The sequence below is a fragment of the Globicephala melas genome, chromosome 15, assembly GCF_963455315.2.
Source record: "Globicephala melas chromosome 15, mGloMel1.2, whole genome shotgun sequence".
Lineage (NCBI taxonomy): Eukaryota > Metazoa > Chordata > Mammalia > Artiodactyla > Delphinidae > Globicephala > Globicephala melas.
In genome coordinates, this window is record NC_083328.1 from 70,881,103 (window position 1) to 70,902,628 (window position 21,526).

The 21,526-nt window shown below is 39.6% G+C and overlaps 1 protein-coding gene across 20 annotated transcripts in view; it reads left to right on the forward strand.

Annotated features, from left to right (window-relative positions):
* Positions 1-21,526, forward strand: part of PKIG (cAMP-dependent protein kinase inhibitor gamma) — a 110,715-nt gene that overhangs the window by 35,926 nt on the left and 53,263 nt on the right. Inside the window, exon 1 of one of the 20 annotated variants that reach the window (XM_060284315.1) lies at positions 16,965-17,042. The exons of the other annotated variants lie outside the window; for them this stretch is intronic. The gene's annotated coding sequence lies outside the window, so the exon portion shown is untranslated. Of the gene's footprint in view, positions 1-16,964; positions 17,043-21,526 lie in introns of those variants that run through there. 20 annotated transcript variants of the gene reach the window in all.

Below are 21,526 nucleotides of genomic sequence, written 5' to 3' on the forward strand. Positions count from 1 at the left end.
GGAAAATACACAATTATTCTGCACCTACCACATGCCAGACGTTATTGCAGCAATCCTGGGAGAGACACCTTAGTGTTCTCGTTAGGCTGACTTCTCCTGTTCTGCATGGAAAAGCCAGGATTCCAGCAGGGATGTGAGCCCATGTCTGTGTCCTTACAAAGCCTGTGCTTTCCTCACACTATCCAGCTTCCTCTTCCTCCATCTCCCGGTAGCTTGCAAAGAGTAGACAGAGTTTGTACTCATAGCTGATGGATGTTTATCTTTTCATTGGCACCACAACATTTGTGGGGGTGCCACCTCCTATTGTGTTTAGGGGGTTGTCACAGAATTTTTTAAAAATTAATTAATTAATTTGGCTGTGTTGGGTCTTTGTTGCTGCGTGAGGGCTTTCTCTAGTTGCAGCGAGCAGGGGCTGCTCTTTGTTGCGGTGCACGGGCTCTAGGCACACGGGGGTCAGTAGTTGTGGCATGCGGGCTTCAGTAGTTGTGGCTCGCGGGCTCTAGAGTGTAGGCTCAGTAGCTGCGGCGCACAGGCTTAGTTGCTCCGCAGCATGTGGGATCTTCCTGGACCAGGGCTCGACCCTGTGTCCCCTGCATTGGCAGGTAGATTCTTTTTTTTTTTTTTTTTTTTTGGCGGTACGCGGGCCTCTCACTTTTGTGGCCTCTCCCGTTGCGGAGCACAGGCTCCTGACACACAGGCTCAGTGGCCATGGCTCACGGGCCCAGCCGCTCCGCGGCCTGTGGGATCTTCCCAGACCGGGGCACGAGCCCGTGTCCCCTGTATCAGCAGGCGGACTCTCAACCACTGCGCCACTGGGGAAGCCCGGCAGGCGGATTCTTAACCAATGTGCCACCAGGGAAGCCCTGTCACAGAATTTTAAATGAGCTGCTGTATATTTTAATATTTACAGTGTTGAATGGATGAACGTACCTAAGGGAATCATGATGTTTGAGTTTAATTTTATTTTTTAATTGAATAAAGTCCCACCTGGTACTTCTTTCTTATTCCTTTGCACATGATCAACTTTTTTCTTCCAGTTTTATTGAGATATAATTGACATGTAGCACTGTGTAAGTTTAAGGTGTACAGCATAATCATTTGATTTACATACATCATAAAATGATGACCACAGTAAGTTTAGTGAGCATTCATCATCTCATGTAGATAGTACATTAACGAAATAGAAAACAATATTTTTTCACTGTCATGAGAACGCTTAGAATTTACTCTCAACAATTTTCATATATAACATAGAGCAGTGTTGATTATAGTTATACATAGTTGTACATTACACCCCTACTACTAATTTATCTAACTTTTTATTGAGGTATAGTTGAATTATGATATTATATTAGTTTCAGATGTACAACATAGTGATTCAAAATTTTTATAGATTATACTCCATTTATAGTTAGTAACAAATATTGGCTATATTCCCTGTGCTGTACAACATATCTTTGTAGCTTATTTATTTTATACATAATAGTTTGCACCTCTTAAATCCCTACCCCTATCTTGCCCCTCCCCTCTTCTTTCTCCCCCTGGTAAGCACTAGTTCTCTATGAATGTGTTTCTTTTTTGTTATGTTCACTCATTTGTTTTACTTTTTAGATTCCAGATATAATTGATAATATATATTATTTGTCTCTCTCTCTCTGACTTATTTCACTAAGCATAATACCCTCCAGGTCTATCTATGTTGTTGCCAATGGCAAAATTTTATTCCTTTTTATGGCTGAGTAGTCCTGTGTGTGTGTGTGTGTGTGTGTGTGTGTGTGTGTGTGTATCTCACATCTTCTTTATCCATTCATCTGTTTATGGACACTTAGGTTGCTTCCATATCTTGGCTATTTTAAATAAAGCTGCTATGAACATTGAGTGCATGTAACTTTTCATTGGTATTTTCATTTTCTTTGGATATATACCTGGGAGTGGAATTGTTGGATCATATGATAGTTCTGTTTTTAGTTGAGGAACCTCCATACTGTTTCGCACAGTGGCTGGAGCAATTTACATTCCCACCAACAGTGTACAAGGGTTTCCTTTTCTCCACATCCTTGCCAACCTTTGTTATGTGTGGTCTTTTTGGTGATAACCAAACTGATAGTTGTGAGGTGATATTTCATTGTGGTTTTGATTTGCATTTCTCTGGTGTTAGCCATGTTGAGCATCTATTCATGTGCCTGATGGCCATCTGTGTGTCTTCTTTGGAAAAAAGTCTATTCAGGCCTTCTGCCCATTTTTAAATTAGGTTGTTTGGTTTTTTGATATTGAGTTGCATGAGCTGTTTTATATGTCTTGGCTATTAACCCCTTATTGGTCATATCATTTGCAAATATTTTCTCCAGTGGAAAATTCAGTAGGTTGTCTTTTTATTTTGTCAGTGGTTTCCTTTGTTGTGCAAGAGCTTTTAAGTTTAATTAGGTCCCATTTGTTTATTTTTGCTTTTGTCTCTTTTGCCTTAGGAGATAGATCTTAAAAACTACTGCTATGACTTATGTCACAAAGAGTGTTCTATGTTTTCTTCTAGGAGTTTTTTGGTTTCCGGTCTTACATTTAGGTCTTTAATCCATTTTGTGTTTATTTTTGTATATATATGGTGGGGGGAATGTTCTTATTTCATTCTTTTATATGTAGCTGTCCAGTTTTCCTTTCCCAGCACGACTTATTGAAGAGACTGTCTTTTCTCGATCATATATTCTTGTCTCCTTTGTCAGAGATTAATTGACCATAGTGTGTGGGTTTATTTCTGGGCTCTGTATTCTGTTCCATTGATCTATGTATGTATTTTTGTGCGAGTATCATACTGTTTTGTTTTGTTTTTTAATTTAATTAATTTATTTATTTTTGGCTGCATTGGGTCTTTGTTGCTGCGTGAAGGCTTTCTCTAGTTGCAGCAAATGGGGGCTACTCTTTGTTGCAGCATGCAGGCTTCTCATTGCGGTGGCTTCTCTTGTTGCAGAGCACGGGCTCTAGGCACATGGGCTCAGTAGTTGTGGCTCATGGGCTCTAGAGCACAGGCTCAGTAGTTGTGGTGCACGGGCTTAGTTGCTCCACGGCATGTGAGATCTTCCCGGACTAGGGCTCGAACCCGTGTCCCCTGCATTGGCAGGTGTATTCTTTTTTTTTTTTTTGCAGTACGCAGGCTTCTCACTGTTGTGGCCTCTCCCGTTGCGGAGCACAGGCTCCGGACGCACAGGCTCAGCGGCCACGGCTCACGGGCTAGCCGCTCTGCGGCATGTGGGATCTTCCTGGACCGGGGCACGAACCTGTGTCCCCTGCATCGGCAGGTGGACTCTCAACCACTGCACCACCAGGGAAGCCCTGGCAGGCGTATTCTTAACCACTGCACCACCAGGGAAGGCCTATCATACTGTTTTGATTGCTAAAGCTTTTAGTATAGCCTGAAGTCAGGGAGCGCGATGCCTCCACTGCTGTTCTCCTTTCTCAACATTGTTTTGGCTATTCGGGGTCTTTCATGTTTCCATACAAATGAAAAAATTTTTGGTTCTAGTTATGTGAAAAATGCCTGGGGTATTTTGCTAGGGATTGCATTCAATCTGTAGATTGCCTTGGGTAGTACAGTCATTTTAACAATATTCTTCCACTCTATGAACATGGTATATATTGGGTTGGCCAAAACATTCCTTCTGTTTTTAAGTAAAAATAAAAGGCACATTTTTCATTTTCACCAAGAACTTTATTGAGCAATGTATTCACTGTCTTATTCCACTACCTTCTGCCATTTTTCAGGCAACTTCCTAATTCCGTCTTCCCAAAACTTTTTATCTTTTTGAGCAAAGAACTGTTCCAGGTGCCTTTTACAGTCTTCCAGGACATTAAAATTGTTTCCATTAAGATACTTTTTTAAAGACCGAAATAAATTCTGAAGGTGCAATGTCTGGTGAATATGGTGGATGAATCAGAACTTCCCAGCCAAGCTGTAACAGTTTTTGCCTGGTCACCAAAGAAACAGACAGTCTTGCATTGTCCTGATGGAAGATTTTGCGATTTTGTTGATAATCCCTGACGCTTTTCTTTGAATACTGCTTTCAGTTGGTCTAATTGGGAGCCGTATTTGTTGGAATTAATCGTTTGGTTTTCCCAAAAGAGCTCATAATAGAGGATTCCCTTCCAATCCCACCATATACTTATCACCTTCTTTGGATGAAGACTGGCCTTTGGTGTGATTGGTGCTGGTTAATTTCACTTGCCCCACGATCTCTTCCATTCCACATTATTGTACAGTATCCACTTTTCATCACCGGTCACAATTTGTTTTAAAAACGAACATTTTCAGTAGAGAATAGCATGTGGAAATATGGTCAAGAAGGGTTTTTTTGCTCAACTTATGTGGAACCCAAACATCAAAGCAGTGAACTTAACCAACCTGTGCAAATGATTTTCAGTGCTTGGATATTGGATATTTTGAGTGTGTCGGCCATCTCCTGCATGGTATAGCGTTGTTTTCAATTAATGTCTGAACTTGATTGCTGTCAACTTCAACTGGTCTACCTGACCATGGAGCATCATCCAGCGAGAAATCTCCAGCATGAAACTTTGCAAACCACTTTTGACACATTCGAGCAGTCACAGCACCTTCTCCATACACTGCACATATCGTTTTTTTTTCTGTGTTTCAGTTGCGTTTTTACCTTTCTTGAAATAATAAAGCATAATATGCCGAAAATGTTGCTTTTTTTCTTCCATCTTCAATATTAAAATGGCTACGCAAAAATTCACCAGTTTTGATGTTTTTTTTTTTTAATGCACGCTTATATGACAGCTGTCACAATACAGTCTGACAAAATTGTTTCAAATGAAGTTAAAGACCACTAAGCACTACTAGAGCCATCTTATGGAAAAAAACGAACAAATGTTTTGGCCAACCCAGTACATCCATCTGTTTGTGTCACCTTCAGTTTCTTTCTTCAGTGTCTTGTAGTTTTCCGAGTACAGCGCTTTTACCTCTTTAGCTTGGTTTATTTCTAGGTATTTTATTGTTTTTGATGTTATTGTAAATGGGGTTGTTTCCTTAATTTCTCTTTGTGATGGTTTGTTTTTAGTGTATAGAAATGCAACAGATTTCTCTATATTAATTTTATATCCTGCAACTTTACTGAATTTATTGATGAGCTCTAGTGGTTTTTTGGTGGCATCTTTAGGATTTTCTGTGTATAATATTATGTCATCTGCAGCAGTGACAGTTTTACTTCTTCCTTTCCAGTTTGGATTCTTTTCATTTCTTTCTTGTCTAATTCCTGTGGTTAGAACTTCCAATGCTATGTTGAATAAAAGTGGCAAGAGTGAGCACCCGTGTCTTGTTTCTGATCTTAGAGGAAATGCTTTCAGCTTTTCACCGTTGAGTATGATGCTTATCATATATGGTTCTCATTATGTTGAGGTATGTTTAATCTATATCCGCTTTCTTAGAGTTTTTTTCTTCTTAGCATAAATGGGTGTTGAATTTTATCAAAAGCTTTCTCTGCATCTATTGAAATGATCACATGGTTTTTATTCTTCAGTTTGTTAATGTGGCATATCATATTGAGTGATTTGTGGATACTGAACCATCATTGCATCCATAGGATAAATTCCACTTGATCATGGTGTGTGATCCTTCTGATGTATTGTTGGATTTGGTTTGGTAATATTTTGTTGAGGATTTTTATGTCTATGTTCGTCAGTGATATTGGCTGTAATTTTCTTTTTTTGTGAAAGTTTTGTCTGGTTTTGGTATCAGGGTAATGCTGGCCTCACAGAGTGAGTTTGGTAACCTTCTGCCCCTCAGCTATTTTTTGGAATAGTTTGAGAAGCATGGGTGTTAACTCTTCTCTAAATGTTTGGTAGAATTCACCTGTGAAGTCATCTGGTCCTCGACTTGTTGGGAATTTTTTTTTATTACTCATTTCAATTTCATTATTGTTAATTGGTCTGTTCATATTTTCTGTTTCTTCCTAGTTCAGTTGGGAGAGTATACATTTCTAGAATTTGTCCATTTCTTCTAGATTGTCAGTTTTATTGGCATATAGTTGTTCATAGTAATCTCTTATGAGTTTGTAATTTTGAGGTGTCTGTTGTAACTTCTCCTTTTCATTTCTGATTTTTTTTCTTTTTTTTTTTTGGAGTACACGGGCCTCTCACTGTTGTGGCCTCTCCCGTTGCGGAGCACAGGCTCCAGACGCGCAGGCTCAGCGGCCATGGCTCACGGGCCCAGCTGCTCCACGGCATGTGGGATCTTCCCAGATGGGAGCACGAACCCGTGTCCCCTGCATCGGCAGGTGGACTCTCAACCACTGCGCCACCAGGGAATCCCTTCATTTCTGATTTTATTGATTTCCGTCTTCTCTTTTTCTTGTTGAGTCTGACTAAAGTTTTATCAATTTTGTTTATCTTCAAAGAATCAGCTCTTCATTTCATTGATCTTTTCTATTTTTTGTCTCTATTTAATTTACTTTTGCTCTGATCTTTATGATTTCTTCTACTAACTTTGGGTTTTATTTGTTCTTATTTTTCTAGTTCTTTTATGTATAATGTTAGGTTGTTTGAGACTTTTCTTTTTTCCTGAAGTAAACTTTTATCACTATAAATTTCCTTCTTAGAACTGCTTTTGCTGCATCCCATAGATTTTGGAGAGTCATTGTGTTTTTATTTTCATTTGTTTTTGATCCATTGGTTGTTTAGTAGCATATTTTGTAGCCTCCATGTGTTTCTGTTTTTTGCAGTTTTTTTTTTTCTTGTGGTTGATTTCTAGTCTCATAGTGTTGTGGTCAGAAAAGATGCTTGATATGATTGCAATTTTCTTAAATTTACTGAAGTTTATTTTGTGTCCTAGCATGTGATCTATCCTGGAAAATGTTCCATGTACACTTGAAAAGAATGTGTCTTGTGCTCCTCTTGGATGGGATGTTCTATATATAACTTTTAAGTTCATCTGGTCTGATGTGTCACTTAAGGCCAGGGTTTCCTTATTGATTTTCTGTCTGGATGATCTATTGATATAAGCTAGGTGTTATTGTGGTCATGTCAATTTCTCCTTTTCTGTGTTTCCTTGTAGTTCACAGAGCTTCCTTAAAACGACTGTTTTGAATTCTTCATTGGATAAATCGCAGATCTCCATCTTTGGGGGGGTCACTTACCAGAAAGTTACTTTGTTCTTTTAAGTGATGTTACGTTTCCTTGATTTCCCATGTTCCTTGAAGTATTGCATTACCATCTTCACATTTCAAGAGGACATCTTTACTGACTGGCGTTGGGAGAGAAATACCTTCTCCTCACCCTTCTGGGGATTCTGAGGCTTCCTCAGATCTTTTCTATGAATACACGTACTCCACCCTTTTTGTTCCCCTTGAGAAGGAATTCTTAAGATTGTCTGCCTTGTCTTGATCCTGCAGAGCCAGGCTGGGTGCTCACAGCCTCCCATTCGCTCTCCCTTGGGTGGGCTGAATGCTAAAGTGTGCTTTTCTCCCAGTCCTGCAAAGTTGAGCCAACTTTTTCCACGTGCTCCCGAGCTTTCTGCAAAGGCTTGCACTCGCTGCCTTCAGGGCGCACACACAGAGTCAGCTCTGGAATGGGGTTTGTGTGGGGGAGGCACATGGATCCTTGTGGGTGCCCCTGGGCCAGTTGGCGGGTGATCTTCAGGCAAGGTGTCCCCAGTGGCTTGTGTGTGGCTTCTTGATGGAGTCTACAAAGGGATTATAGCAGAATCTGTTTCCCTTTGATGCCTTTCAAGAGCCCTGGCTGCTGTTCTCCTTGCCTTCTCCCCCACTTCACTAGTCAGTGCTTCAGTATTGGATAGGGTGAGAAAGAGGTGGGCCTCTTTGGCAGCATCTTGCGTGGCTAGGGCAGCCAGGCTCTCACTTATATGTTCTCACTTTTCCCTGTGGGAGAAATCACGAGCTAAGAAGGTCTCTCTTGGCTCTGAGCTGTGCCACCTTGGGGGAGGGATGATTTGGATAAAGTGAAACTGTTCTTCTTACTCTCTTTGAGTCCAGTCTCATTTTTTTTTCTTTTTTTTTTTTTGCTTCAACCATGTGCTGAAAATTCTTTGCTGGATTCCTGGCTTTCCACAGAGGTACTCTTGCCCATGGGTGATTGTCAAAATTGGTGTTTTTGGGGGAGGAGACAGTAGAACACTCTTTTTCTGCCATTTTGCTTATGTTACTCATATATACATACTTTTTTCAGACAAGAAAATACCTTTTGCATGATGAAACCCAACTCATAGAACGCAAGAGTTGGAAAGAATTTTAGAGACCTCCTCCAATTATAAAATTTATCGCTGATTGATTACTGTTAACAGCTAAATCATTTATTGCCTAAAATAATCTTTTTATTCTTTTATTCTCATTTAGTTGAATTTCCAAGTTTTAAAAATATATGTTTGGCACATATATTTCAATTGATAGATACCTTACTCCCCATATGTGATAACCAAAAGTTAATGCTAGCCATAATTATACCTTTTGGCTTAGTAGTAAGTTTATGAAGATCTGTACTAAGTTTGGATTCTGAGTATAACTTTTTTTTCATTTATGGTAGAGTATAGATTTGAGAGATACTTAGTTATTTTTTTTTTCACTTAGTTATTTTTTTACAAATTTTCGCTAAGTTGGTATGTGAAATCAAACTACAAGTGTAGGGTTAAGTCTCTCCTGCACATGGTTTCCTTTCTGCCAAGTCTTTTGAATATGCCACATTTTTCAAAAGCCCTCACTCATTATTTTTATGATAGTGGAAAGAAGTCTAGTTTGGCCAAGCTCATTTTTCTTCATGCCTTCCAGGATTGTTGCAATTTCATAATAAGCCGCTGGTGTTGCATATATCTTGAACAGCCGCTGGTGTTGCGTCATTAAAATTAAGAAGGGGGCCATAAATCTTACCTATCCTGTTACGGTCAGATACAAATAAATAGTTTTATTGGGATTTTCAGTATGTTTAGAGTAATCTATACTTACTGACTTGCCCTTTTCATTTCTTTATACTATTTTACCAGTCAATTCTCCAATATTTCCTGAACAGTAAATGTTTAAAAGAAGCTATACCTTTATACCTTGGTCTTAAAGAACTGCGGTGGGGTGTACAGTGCAAGCACGATATTTGGTGCTACTTTGGATTCCCAAGACTTTTCCGTGTCTGAGACTGAGAGGGAACTTGGGAGGGAGACTTTGTGTAGCAGAGGGGCTAGGAACTTCTCTATTCTTTCAAAGTTGGTCAGCTTTCTGCAAGGGACCCCTGCAAAGCCACAAGTCATTAGGAATAAAACTTTCAGTCTTTAAATGACCACAGTATTTTAATACAGCAGAATGAATCTGTGACACCCCATTCCATAATGTGGGTATGTTTCTGAAAGATAGGCTACTTGGGTATTATTTTTGCTATTTAAATTGTCATTCTTAAAATAAAAATTGTCATTCTTATCATTGAAGTACCAGTAATAATAGTAGTACTAGTAATAGTTAACATTTATGGAAGATTTAGTATGTCTTATATGTTTCCTGTAATCCTTATAGCAGTCCTATGAATTGGGTATTTTGTTCTTTCCATTTTACAAGGAAGAAAACTGGGACTTAAGTAGACCATGTGATTTGTTTATTTGGTTGGTTGATTTTGGTAAAGTTCATATACCTTTTGCCCTGTGGCAGTCCATAGTAGACATTCAGTAAGTATTTGAGCAGTAAACAATTGTATGAGATATGATAATCTTGTCTTTTGCAATATTCCCTTCTATTCCTTTTCTACTGCCAACTCTGCAGTCCAAGCTCATATTTCTTCAAGTCTAATCAGTGTATCTTTTTCTGCCATGTATTTACTTAGTCCATCCTCCTTGTAGGGCTCCTTGTGCCGAAGTTATATCTAAATCCTACTTTGCACATGTCACCTGCCACTTAAAATATTTCAATGATTTCTTATCACCTGTCACCTAAAGGATGCTAATAATGGGCTATGGCTTTGAATGGCCCTCAGTAAGAATAAGCACCTAGAGATTTCATGTATCTCAGCTTCAGAACAGTCCATCTCATGTGGCTTTTGTTTTCCTTTTTAAAATAAGCTTTTTAAAAATAAAGATAATTTTTTTTTTAAGTACAGAATGTTATAAGTAAAGTGTCTTCTCCCTCTTCCCCCAAGTCCCCATTCTCATTTCATAGAAGTAACCATTATAGAAAAACATTCCTGGATAATTTTTTTCAGAAATTGTGCATATCTAAGCAGAAATATTAGATCTACTGGTTGCTTTAAAATGATACGAATGAGATCATATTGTACATATTGTTCTGCCACTAGTTTTCACATAGATCGAGTTTATTCTTTTAAATGACTTCATAGTTGCATCAGCTACAAACCTTTTTGCTTTGAGTGATAGAAGCAGGGAATGCACTGGAGGGATGTAGCGCAGAAGTTTGAAAATGGTCAGGACCAAGGCGGGCCTAGAGGACCGTGAAGTATTAGGCTTAGTGAGCCTCTCTTAGCTAAGTAGCCAGGCCAGTATGTTGCCATCACTGCCTTAGGACACTGTCAGGAAAAAACTCCAGCTGTCCCTTTGTCTTTGTGCCACTTGTTTAAGATTCAAGTGAGGGAGTACCTACAAATAGGAGGAGGCAGCTGGATGAGGGACAGCTTTTAAAAAATGGAGGAGACAGTTGGATGAGGGACAGCTTTTAAAAAATGATGAATTTCCATCGCAGTGGTATTCTGCTGTATAAATGTCATAATTTAACTTCCTCTTGGTGAATATTCAAGTTGTCATACTCAGTTTTTCATTGGCAAAAACTGTTGCAAAGAAAATTTTATGTGTATCTTTGTGAATTTTTGTAAGTAGATCTGCGGAATCAATTACTAGCAGAAGACTGTGCTGTAACAAGGGTATGTACGCTTTAAATTTTGTTGAATATTTCCAGTTTCATCCTTAGAAGTTTGCACTAGATTACACTCTAATCTACAGAGTGAGCTGGCTTTCTTTTAACTTACAAGATACAGAGTTACTTATAAGCAGATATTCCATGAAACCCACAAAGTGTCAAACCAGGTGGAAAAGCAAGTTCAAATGGCTGGAGTATAGAATTTCCACATTTACCAAGGAATAAGTGTATTAAGACATTTTGATTAGCTAATTATATTTTTCCATTAAAACGCTAACATGTTCATCAACACCCATGATATTCCTGTAGGTATTCTATGAAATTCTGAAAGGTAAATCAACTTCCTTCTTCTTTTCTCCTTTCCATGTATACGTTTTCCTCAATATTGGATCCTTTCATCACTCTACTTCTTATCTTTTCAAAAATTCATTGTATTTAGTTATTTGAGTAGACAATACCATCTTATGGTGCAAAATTCTCAAGTTACTCAACGATATATGGTTGGAATTCTCCTTCCAGTCGTGGCAGTCTAGGTCATTTGGATCAGTGCTGCTGATGAGTTTAGAAAGCTGGACAAAATATAAAGACATTTTCTTGAAAGCTTCACAAAGTTTACATGATATTGAAGGATTACCATACCAACCTCTGGAAGAATGCAAAAATTAAGACAGGTAAGCCTAGCTGCCAAGTCATTTTTGCCCTGAAGGCATTTGCTTATCCTGAGAAAACATCTGTGAGGTTAAGCTGTGCTTTTGGTAGCCTCATCCATGAGGGCAGAATTCATAGCTTATTGACTGCCAGAGACACAAATAAACTACCCATCCAGTTTGAATGGAACCCCTAAGGACATAACGGGGATCTTGAACTAAATCAGCCCTCACATAGTCTTGCAACCAAGCTTTCAGGTCCAGGGAAGCTTTATCTTGATTGTCCTAAGCTAATAGCATCATTGGGCAACTGACAGAAGCAAGCGAAAATCCTCTCTAGAGGAAGATGTTATCATCCTGAGCATCAGAATCATCCTCTCAATAAGTTTTTAATATAATGAGCAGCACATAAGAAGAAAACAGATTCTTAAGGAAACAGGACACCCATGAAAAGAACTAGAACATGAAAGCCACAAAAGTATCCTCAGGGACTTCCTGGTGGAGCAGTGGTTAAGAATTTGCCTTCCGGGCTTCCCTGGTGGCGCAGTGGTTGAGAGTCCGCCTGCCGATGCAGGGGACACGGGTTCGTGCCCCGGTTTGCGAAGATCCCACATGCCGCGGAGCGGCTGGGCCCGTGAGCCATGGCCGCTGAGCCTGCGCGTCCGGAGCCTGTGTTCTGCAACGGGAGAGGCCACAACAGTGAGAGGCCTGTGTACCGCAAAAAAAAAAAAAAAAAAAAGAATTTGCCTTCCAATTCAGAGAGCATGGGTTTGATCCCTGGTCTGGGAAGATCCCACATGCTGCAGAGCAACTAAGCCCATGTGCCACAACTGCTGAGCCCGCGTGCTGAAACTACTGAAGCCCATGCACCTAGAGCCCATGCTCTGCAACAAGAGAAGCCCGTGCACTGCAGTGAGGAGTAGCCCCCACTTGCCGCAACTAGGGAAAGCCTCTGCGCAGCAATGAAGACCCAACGCAGCCAAAAATAAATAAATTTTTTTTAAAAAGTAGATAGCCCTAAATGCATATATTAGGTAAGAAGAAAGGCTAAAAACTGAGCAAACATTTATATAAAGAAGTCAGAAAAAGCCCAGCAAAACAAAATAAAGGGAAAGAAAGAATGAGAAGAAGAGAAATGAATGAAGTATAAAGCAAATGTATAATACAGAATACCAATGAAGGCAAGGCTTGGTTCTTGGAAAAGATTAATGAAAATGACATACTGTAGTGAGGTTGATCAAGAAAAGGAAGGAGGTACTTCCCCGGTGGTCCAGTGGGTAAGACTCCATGCTCCCAATGCAGGGTGCCTGGGTTCGATCCCTGGTCAGGGAACTAGATCCCACATGCATGCCGCAACTAAGAGCCTGCATGCCGCAACCAAGAAGTCCACGTGTCGCAACTAAGAAGCCTGCATGCTGCGACTAAAGAGCCTGCACGCCATAACAAAGATCGCATGTGCCGCAACTAAGACCCAGTGTAGGCTAATGAATGAATGAATGAAAAATAAAATGTAAAAATAAAAAAGAAAAGGAAGGAAAGGTACAGATAACCACTGTCAAGAGTGAAAAGGGGATCTTATAGTTATTAACAAGATAATAAGATATAATGAACAACTTTATGCCCAAAATTTTAGAAATTTAGGTGAATGGATACATTTAATAATATAACTATTATTAAGTCAGCAATTAAAAACCTTCCCACAAGGAAAACTCCAGCCCTATATGCCTTCACTAGGAAGTTAAACATTTAAGGGAGAAAGAATTAATATTATACAAACTTGTCCTGAGAATAGAAAAAAGGGTTAGCAAAACAAAGAAACCTGACAATAACATTATAAGAAAAGAAAATTCACAGCCCCTTTTACTTACGGATATGAAAAATCCTAAGCTAAATATTAGCAAAGCAAGTCCAATATTTCACTTACTATAGTGGTGTAAGAAACTAACCAAAATGCTGGGGCTTAAAACAGCCATTTTATTATTATAGGGATCCTGTGAGTCGGGAATTTGGACAGGGCAAAATGGTGACAGCTTGTCTCTGCTCCACGTTTTCTGGGCCCCCTGATTGGAAGACTCAAAGAAAATCTTGGAATCATCTGGAGGCGTTTCATTTGCATGTCCTACAGTTGATGCTTGCTATTGTAAAGACCCTCAGCTGGCTGTTGTGTAGAACCTCAGCTCGTCTCAACTGGAACGCCTGCATATGATCTTTCCTTGTGGTCTGTCTGAATGGACTAGTTCAAGCTTCCTCACAGCATGGCAGCTGGGTTTCAAGTGCACAGTCCTAAGAGAGCAAATTGGAAGTGCTCAGCGTTTTTATAATCTAGTCTTGAAATTCACATACCACCATATCCATAGTACTCTCTTGGTTGAGACAAAGGTCCATCCAGATTCCAGGGAAAGGATCATAGACCCCACCACTCAATGGGAGGTGTGTCAAGGTCATATTGTAAGGAAAACATGTGGTGCCGCGGAGCAACTAAGCCCATGCGCCACAACTACTGAGCCTGTGCTGTAGAGCCCACAAGCCACAACTGCTTTAGCCCGCACATTCTGTGGGCCCGCGTGCTGCAACTACTGAAGGCTGCGTGCCTAGAGCCCGTGCTCCGCAACAAGAGAAGCCACTGCAGTGAGAAGCCCGTGCACCACAAAGAAGAGTAGCCCCCGCTTGCCACAACTAGAGAAAGCCTGCGCTCACAGCAAAGACGCAACACAGCCAAAAAAAAAAAAAAAGGAAAAACGAAAAGCATGTGGGATGGGGTAGTATCGTTGAGGCTATCTTTGGAAAATACAATTTGCTCTAACAATATATGAAAAGGATAATACATCATGACCAAGTTGGGTTTATACCAGAAATGCAAGATTGGTTTAATACCAAAGACTCAATTAGGATAGTTTGCTAACAGCTTAAAAGGGAAAAATCATGATTGTATGATAAAATTCAACATCCATTCCTGATTAAAACAACAACTTTTTTTTTTTTTTTTTTTTTTGCGGTACACGGGCCTCTCACTGTTGTGGCCTCTCCCATTGCGGAACACAGGCTCCGGACGCGCAGGCTCAGTGGCCATGGCTCACGGGCCTAGCCGCTCCGCGGCACATGGGATCCTCCCGGACCGGGGCACGAACCCATGTCCCCTGCATCGGCAGGCAGACTCTCCACCACTGCGCCACCAGGGAAGCCCAACAACAACAACTTTTAGCCGCCTAGGAATAGAAGGGAGCTTTCTTAATCTGGTAAAGAAGTAACTATAAAACATGTACAGCAAACATAATACTTAATGGTAAATTTTCACTTTGAGGAAATTTCCCCTTTGAGGTCAGGAACCAGAGTTGCCCATTTTCATCTTGTCTATTCAGCATTTGTTGGAAGTTCTAGTAATTGCAATGAGACAAGAAAAATGAAATGTTTAAATATTAGAATTAATAACTTATTGTTTATAGATGACATGATTGTTTATATAGAAATTACAAAAAATTCTATATATACATTATTAAAGTTAATAAAAGTTTGCAAGTTTGTTGAATACTAAATCAATATACAAAATCAATTATATTTCTATTTATCAGCTACGAATAGAATATTAAATGTTTTTGTTTTTGTGGTACGCGGGCCTCTCACTGTTGTGGCCTCTCCTGTTGCGGAGCACAGGCTCCGGACACGCAGGCTCAGTGGCCATGGCTCACGGGCCCAGCCGCTCTGCGGCATGTGGGATCTTCCCGGACCGGGGCACGAACCCGTGTCCCCTGCATTGGCAGGCGGACTCTCAACCACTGCACCATCAGGGAAGCCCTAGAATATTAAATTTTAAAAGATAATCTCTAAATGGACTTGAGGACACGGGGAGGGGGAAGGGTAAGCTGGGAGGAAGTGAGAGAGTAACATTGACATATATACACTACCAAATGTAAGATAGATAGCTAGTGGGAAGCAGCCGCATAGCACAGGGAGATCAGCTCAGTGCTTTGCGACCACCTAGAGGGGTGGGATAAGGAGGGTGGGAGGGAGACCCAAGAGGAAATGGATATGGGGATATACGTATGCATATAGCTGATTCACTTTGTTATACAGCAGAAACTAACACAACATTGTAAAGCAATTATACTCCAATAAAGATGTTAAAAATAAAAAAGATAACCTCTGTCACAACATCAAAAATAGGTCCCTATGGAGAAAATCATAAAACTGTTGAGAGACAGTAAAAAAAACCCAAAAACAAGTTGCGATAGATCACGTTGCAAATATTAGAATACTCACTACTGTAAAGATATCAGTTCTTTACAAGACATGGGGGCGCTATTCAAGAACAGAAGAGATTCAAGAAATAAAACAATCAATTTCAAAATGTTGTTCTTGATTGGATCGTGTATCTAAGAGAAAAAAGAAAAATCTTCGTTTCGTTCTTACTCCCCAGCTAGCCTGGGGAGACCTACCACTGTTTCCAGTTTCTCATGTATTTTTCTAGAGATATTTGATGCATATAAAAGTAAATATGTATATCTTTTTCTTTCCTTAACTACAACTTTAGTAGTATACTCTTAATATTGTTCCACATCAGGCTTTTAAAAACATACATATTTTGGAAATATTTTTGTACCACTAAGTAACTATCATTGTCTTTCTAAATTATTATGGTTGCATAGGCTTCTTTTGCTTGAAAGTACCTTACTTTATTTAACCTATCCCTTATTGATGGGTATTTAGATTATTTCTAATCTTTTGCTGCAGTGAATACATATTTCACACTTGTGAAAGTATGCTTTTGTGATAAATCCCTAAAAGTGATTTGCCAAGGCAGATACGTGAATTTTTTATATTGATTTCCTAAATGATGCTACACCAATGTATGACTGCATCAGCAATGGATGAGAATTCCTGTTTTCTAACACCAAACAGTGTGTTGTCAGACTTTCTCATATTCTCCAATAGTAAGTGAAAAATAGAATAAGGTTGAGTTCTTTTCATATATTCAGAGCCATATGTATTTCCTTTACTGTAAATTCCCTGTTCATATTCTGAGCATATTTTCCCCTTGGGTTGTTGGTCTTTGTCTTATCAATTCCTAGAAACTCTTTACAGGGTAAAGAGGCTATTCATGATATGAAATACAGTTTTTCCTGGTTTGACATTTGATTTTTACTTTGCTGATCATGATTTTTGCCATGCAGAGTATTTTTATTTATATTCATAGTCACATTTATCAGTATTTAATGACTTCTGGGTTTTATATCATACTTAGAAAAACCTCCCTTGCTGTGAGGTTATAAAATGCTGTGCTGTGTATTTTTCTAGTATTTATATGGTTTGATATTTTTGCATTTAAATCTGTAGATCCACCAGGAGCTATTTTTGGTGAGGTGTAAGACTCTACTTATGCACCTCACCTTTCTCAGACAGATGGAGGGATTAATTTTGACTGTGGGGTAGACTTGTAAAAAGAATTCTGATCATATTTTAGGGGATGGAATTCCTTTCACTCAAAGGAATTGGAGTGAACTGAGCATTTGAAGTCAAAGCTCCCTCTTCCCCATAGCAGGTAGGAAAAAAAGTCAATTTTAAAATGAGTCCTTTTTCAATATTTCTGTTCATTTCCTGAAACTTCCTATTATTGCAGTACCGTAGGTCTCATGACATGTTATGATTTTGATCTCATTTTTGTTCCATTTTGAAGTAACTGTTTTCTGATGTTGTGAAAGGACGCAGCTTCATTTCATTTATAAGCAGTCTCTAAATTGTGATGTAGCATGAGTTACAGTGAATTCTAGCCATTATTTTTATGATATCAGTTTCAGAGGGCTCTCTTCTGATTTTGTTTGCCTGATCCCAAGTCCATCTCATCCAGTGATCTTTCCTTAACTTTCTGTTTCCATTTATTACATTATAAGACACGTTGTGAGCACAGGAGGGAACACGTCTTCCTGATCATAATTTCACATTTCTGTCATTGTTCTGGATACAGGTGTCCAAACCTTTCAACTGTATAGCATGGGGAACTATATTCAATATCCTGGGATAAACCATAATGTAAAAGAATATAAAAAAGAATGTATACATGTATATAACTGAGTCACTTTGCTGTATAGCAGAAATTAACACAACATTGTAAGTGAACTATACTTTAAAAAAAAAAAAACGTCAAACCTTTGAAACTCAGTTCAAACTTACCAATGGAAATAAAGAGAATTAGCAATCATTTTCCTTCATTAGGATTTGTGGTCCCTAATATGAATACTACTCTGCTACTTGGTCTTGAATGAATGACCTAGGCACTAAAGAAAATATATTAAAACATCATTTTAAAATTGCTTATCTCACCACTCTAACTAAAGCAGTAGTTTTCATGTGTTCGTGTTTTTTCTAATCTGTCTATTCATCTGTACTAATTTATTAGGTGTCTTCTGTTTGCCAGGCAGGCATCGTGTTGGGTGCTGGGGCTACAGTGTTGAGTAAAACACATTCTCCATCTACTAAGGGAGACAGAAATATAACAAATAATCGTAATGTACGATGCCGGGAACTCCAGTAGAGGTGCTTATTGGGGGCGGGTATTGGTCAGGATTCTTAGTGGCAAACCACAAAATCTACTGTAGCTGGTTTAAGCAGAAGTAGTTTACAGTCTCCAGGAAGTTGATAGACCTGGGCTTGAATGTTACACAGATGGAAATAAAGCAGTCAGGGACAGTGTTTCCATAGAAATGCCCAGCCACACTAAGGAGGACTGTTTTAGAGAAAACACCACTGCTGCCTTGACTCACTTCTTCAGCAGAAATGGCATTAGATGCTGGACATCAGAAACTCTGCCTTAACCTGAGCTCATAATTTTCTTTAACCTGAGCTCATAATTTTCTTTAAGGTCTTCAGTGCAGTTAGATGCACTTAGCCCAGTTCGTGACCTTTATATTCCTCATGCCTTTCATTGGTGTACGGCAGCGACGACTGAGTTTGAAATAGCTCTGCTTTCAGTATGGACTTCACTTGAGATGACCGTAGGTGATGACTTTTAAAACTCTTTCAACATTGCATGCCATTGACTACCAGTATCCCGTCCTCTAAGGAGCAATCGGCGGATTCTGGCCTGCAGGTCCAATCTGGCCTGCCATTTGTTTTGGTAAATAAAGTCTTATCGTATGTTTACACATTCTCAGTGGCTGCTTTTGCACTATGGAGATTTGAGTAGTTGCAACAGGAGTTACTTGCTGTGCGAGTTCTTGAAGATTATTGGTTACTTGTTCAGGGAGATACTGTCTGTGCAAGAGGGTCCTAAGGGACTGAGACAGGCAGTCAGTGCTGCAACATTCATTCTGGGCCTCTTGGAGTTCTCTAAATAGTATGATGTCCTCAACACGGTTCCCTTGGGCCAAAAGCCTCACCTGGAGTGCCAGCGTTGCTTAGTGCATTCAGTGTTGCGAGGCTGTCTTGACTGCTAGAGTCCAAAGGAACTATTGGCTCTATTTCTGTAATTAAAATGTGTTTTATTTTATTTTTGCTTTTTGCTCTGTTAAGTGTCCCTTTTAGCTCTCAGCTTCAGATAAAACAGTGTCTTCAGTTCATAGAGGACTCTATTGTTAGAAGTCCAAGAAACATATGGATAATCTTGGGATATGGTCAGAAACTGATGGATGCGGAAGAGTCCTTAGAAGATCTGTCTTTTCTATCACTTAAGTCAATTAAATCAGAATCATTCTTGCTGATGTTCGTAAACATGGAGTTAGTAGTTGGTGCATAGAATTGTAGGGACCGTGAACTCTGTTCTTCTCTTCTTCGACCACATGTAACACATTCAGTCCACACTGAAGTCTTCTGGTTTTATTCCCCATCTTACAAGGCAGTAGCCTGGTTCTCCTATCATGGGGGTCCATGGGATGGAGAAGTCTCAGTGTTATTGTCCCATCTAATTTTCTCAAATGCAAACTGACTGTTAATGGGCTTTTTGGTCAGCTTCCTCTAGTTTCTCTCACAGAAGCAGCCTATCTGCTTTTGTTCCCTTTCTAATTTGTTGCCTTTAAATTTATCTTCAAGTGTATCATCTTTCTTTTTGTTTTCCTTATGGGGACTTTAAAAAACTTCAACCTAAGTATCTACAGAGTCTTCTTACCTCTCGGCCAACAGCCTTTGTCCTTCCCAAGGAGGAGAGGGGGATCCCTTTGATCTTTTGCAAGTCTGCTCACTTTTAAAGACAGGAATAAAGACACAGACCTACTAGAGAATGGACTTGAGGATATGGGGAGGGGGAAGGGTAAGCTGTGACAAAACGAGAGAGAGAGGCATGGACATATATACACTACCAAACATAAGGTAGATAGCTAGTGGGAAGCAGCTGCATAGCACAGGGAGATCAGCTCGGTGCTTTGTGACTGCTTGGAGGGGTGGGATAGGGAGGGTGGGAGGGAGGGAGACGCAAGAGGGAAGAGATATGGGAACATATGTATAACTGATTCACTTTGTTATAAAGCAGAAACTAACACACCATTGTAAAGCAATTATACTCCAATAAAGATGTAAAAAAAAAAAAAAAAAAAAAAGACTGTACTGCTTCAGGCCTGGAATTCTTTCCTGGCTAAGAATTTTCATCTGTGGACACAGTAGCCTCTTTGCAGCTCTTAAATAAACAGTCTCTGTTTGTTATAAATCATGGCAATGGTGCACATTAGTTTGAAGTTACCTTTAGTTCTAAGGATTGATAGCCTTGTCCTTGATCTAATCTTTCATTGTACCAAAATCCACTGGATGTCTGAGTATCACCGAGCTGCCAGGAGCAATACGATCAGTCATGGGAAATGGGAAGAAAGCTCTGGGGTCCTTTCTCTGTGGTTGTCTCATCAAAGCTTTCGAATCAGGGCTCTGCCTAAGGATCTCAGAGGCCACTCAGGGCACTTCCATCTTACAGGTCCTGCCTCATACTCTGCCATCTGTCTCTTTTCTAAAAATCCTTTTTCTTCACCTATTTTATTTTCCTTTCCCAGGACCCGCTTCCCTCCAGTCTTCTTCTTTTCCTTTCTCTGTCCTTATGCTCGCCGTGATCATTCCTGTCATCAAGTGACCTGGGTCATGGCTGAGGAACCTGGGAAGAGCTTGGAGACTGTCGCCCCACCTTCTGGTACAGCTTCAGTGCTCCTCTCCCTGCTCCTTCCACGGGTCTTGATCTGGCTTGTGTTTCTTGTGCATCTTCCACATGTGGGAGCGACCCCAGTGCCCGCCCTCTGTGCCAGGCCCAGGTTGGCGACTCACCTTCTGGTCCAGGCCAGGGGGGTAGAGGGCAGGAGAAGGGCCCTGAAAGAGCGTACCTCATGTCTCTCTCCATTATTTTTAGTGGCCAGTGTGTTTGATATTTTGACTGTTTTCATTTTTTCACTGTTATGAATAACTATAAATATCTCTTTCACTCACAGTCACAGTGTATGCATATTTGTAGCAGTTGGTATGTATTGTCTAAGGAATTTAAAAATAACTTTTTACATTTTTTCTTTTTATAGAAATAATACTATATTTTTATTACAAAGATAATGCACGGCAGGAAAAATTTTAAATGCCAATAAACTGAAAGAAGAAAATAAAAATTACCTGCAGTGTTACTAATAGTTTCATCCATTTTTTATGCAAAATACTGTTTTCCCTTTTACAAACATGAGGCCCTACTATATATACACCTTAACATTAAAATGAGACTTTTTATCATGTTTTATTAGATATGCTTCTATAGCATCACTTATCACTGCATAATATTCCATTCTATAGAATATTCTATACAACATTCTATAGATGTACCAAAGTTTATTTAGCTACTCCCTAATTGTGGACTTTTAGGGTTGTTTTCAGTTTTTCACTGTACTAAGCAGTGCTGAAGTGAACAACCTTGAGTCAAGTCTTTGCACACATCCATAATGCCTTCTCAAAGATAAATTCTCTTTTTTTTAATATATTTATTTTTAAAATTATTTTTGTCTGCGTTGGGTCTTCGTTGCTGCGCGCGGGCTTTCTTTAGTTGCAGCGAACAGGGGCTACTCTTCATTGCGGTGCGCG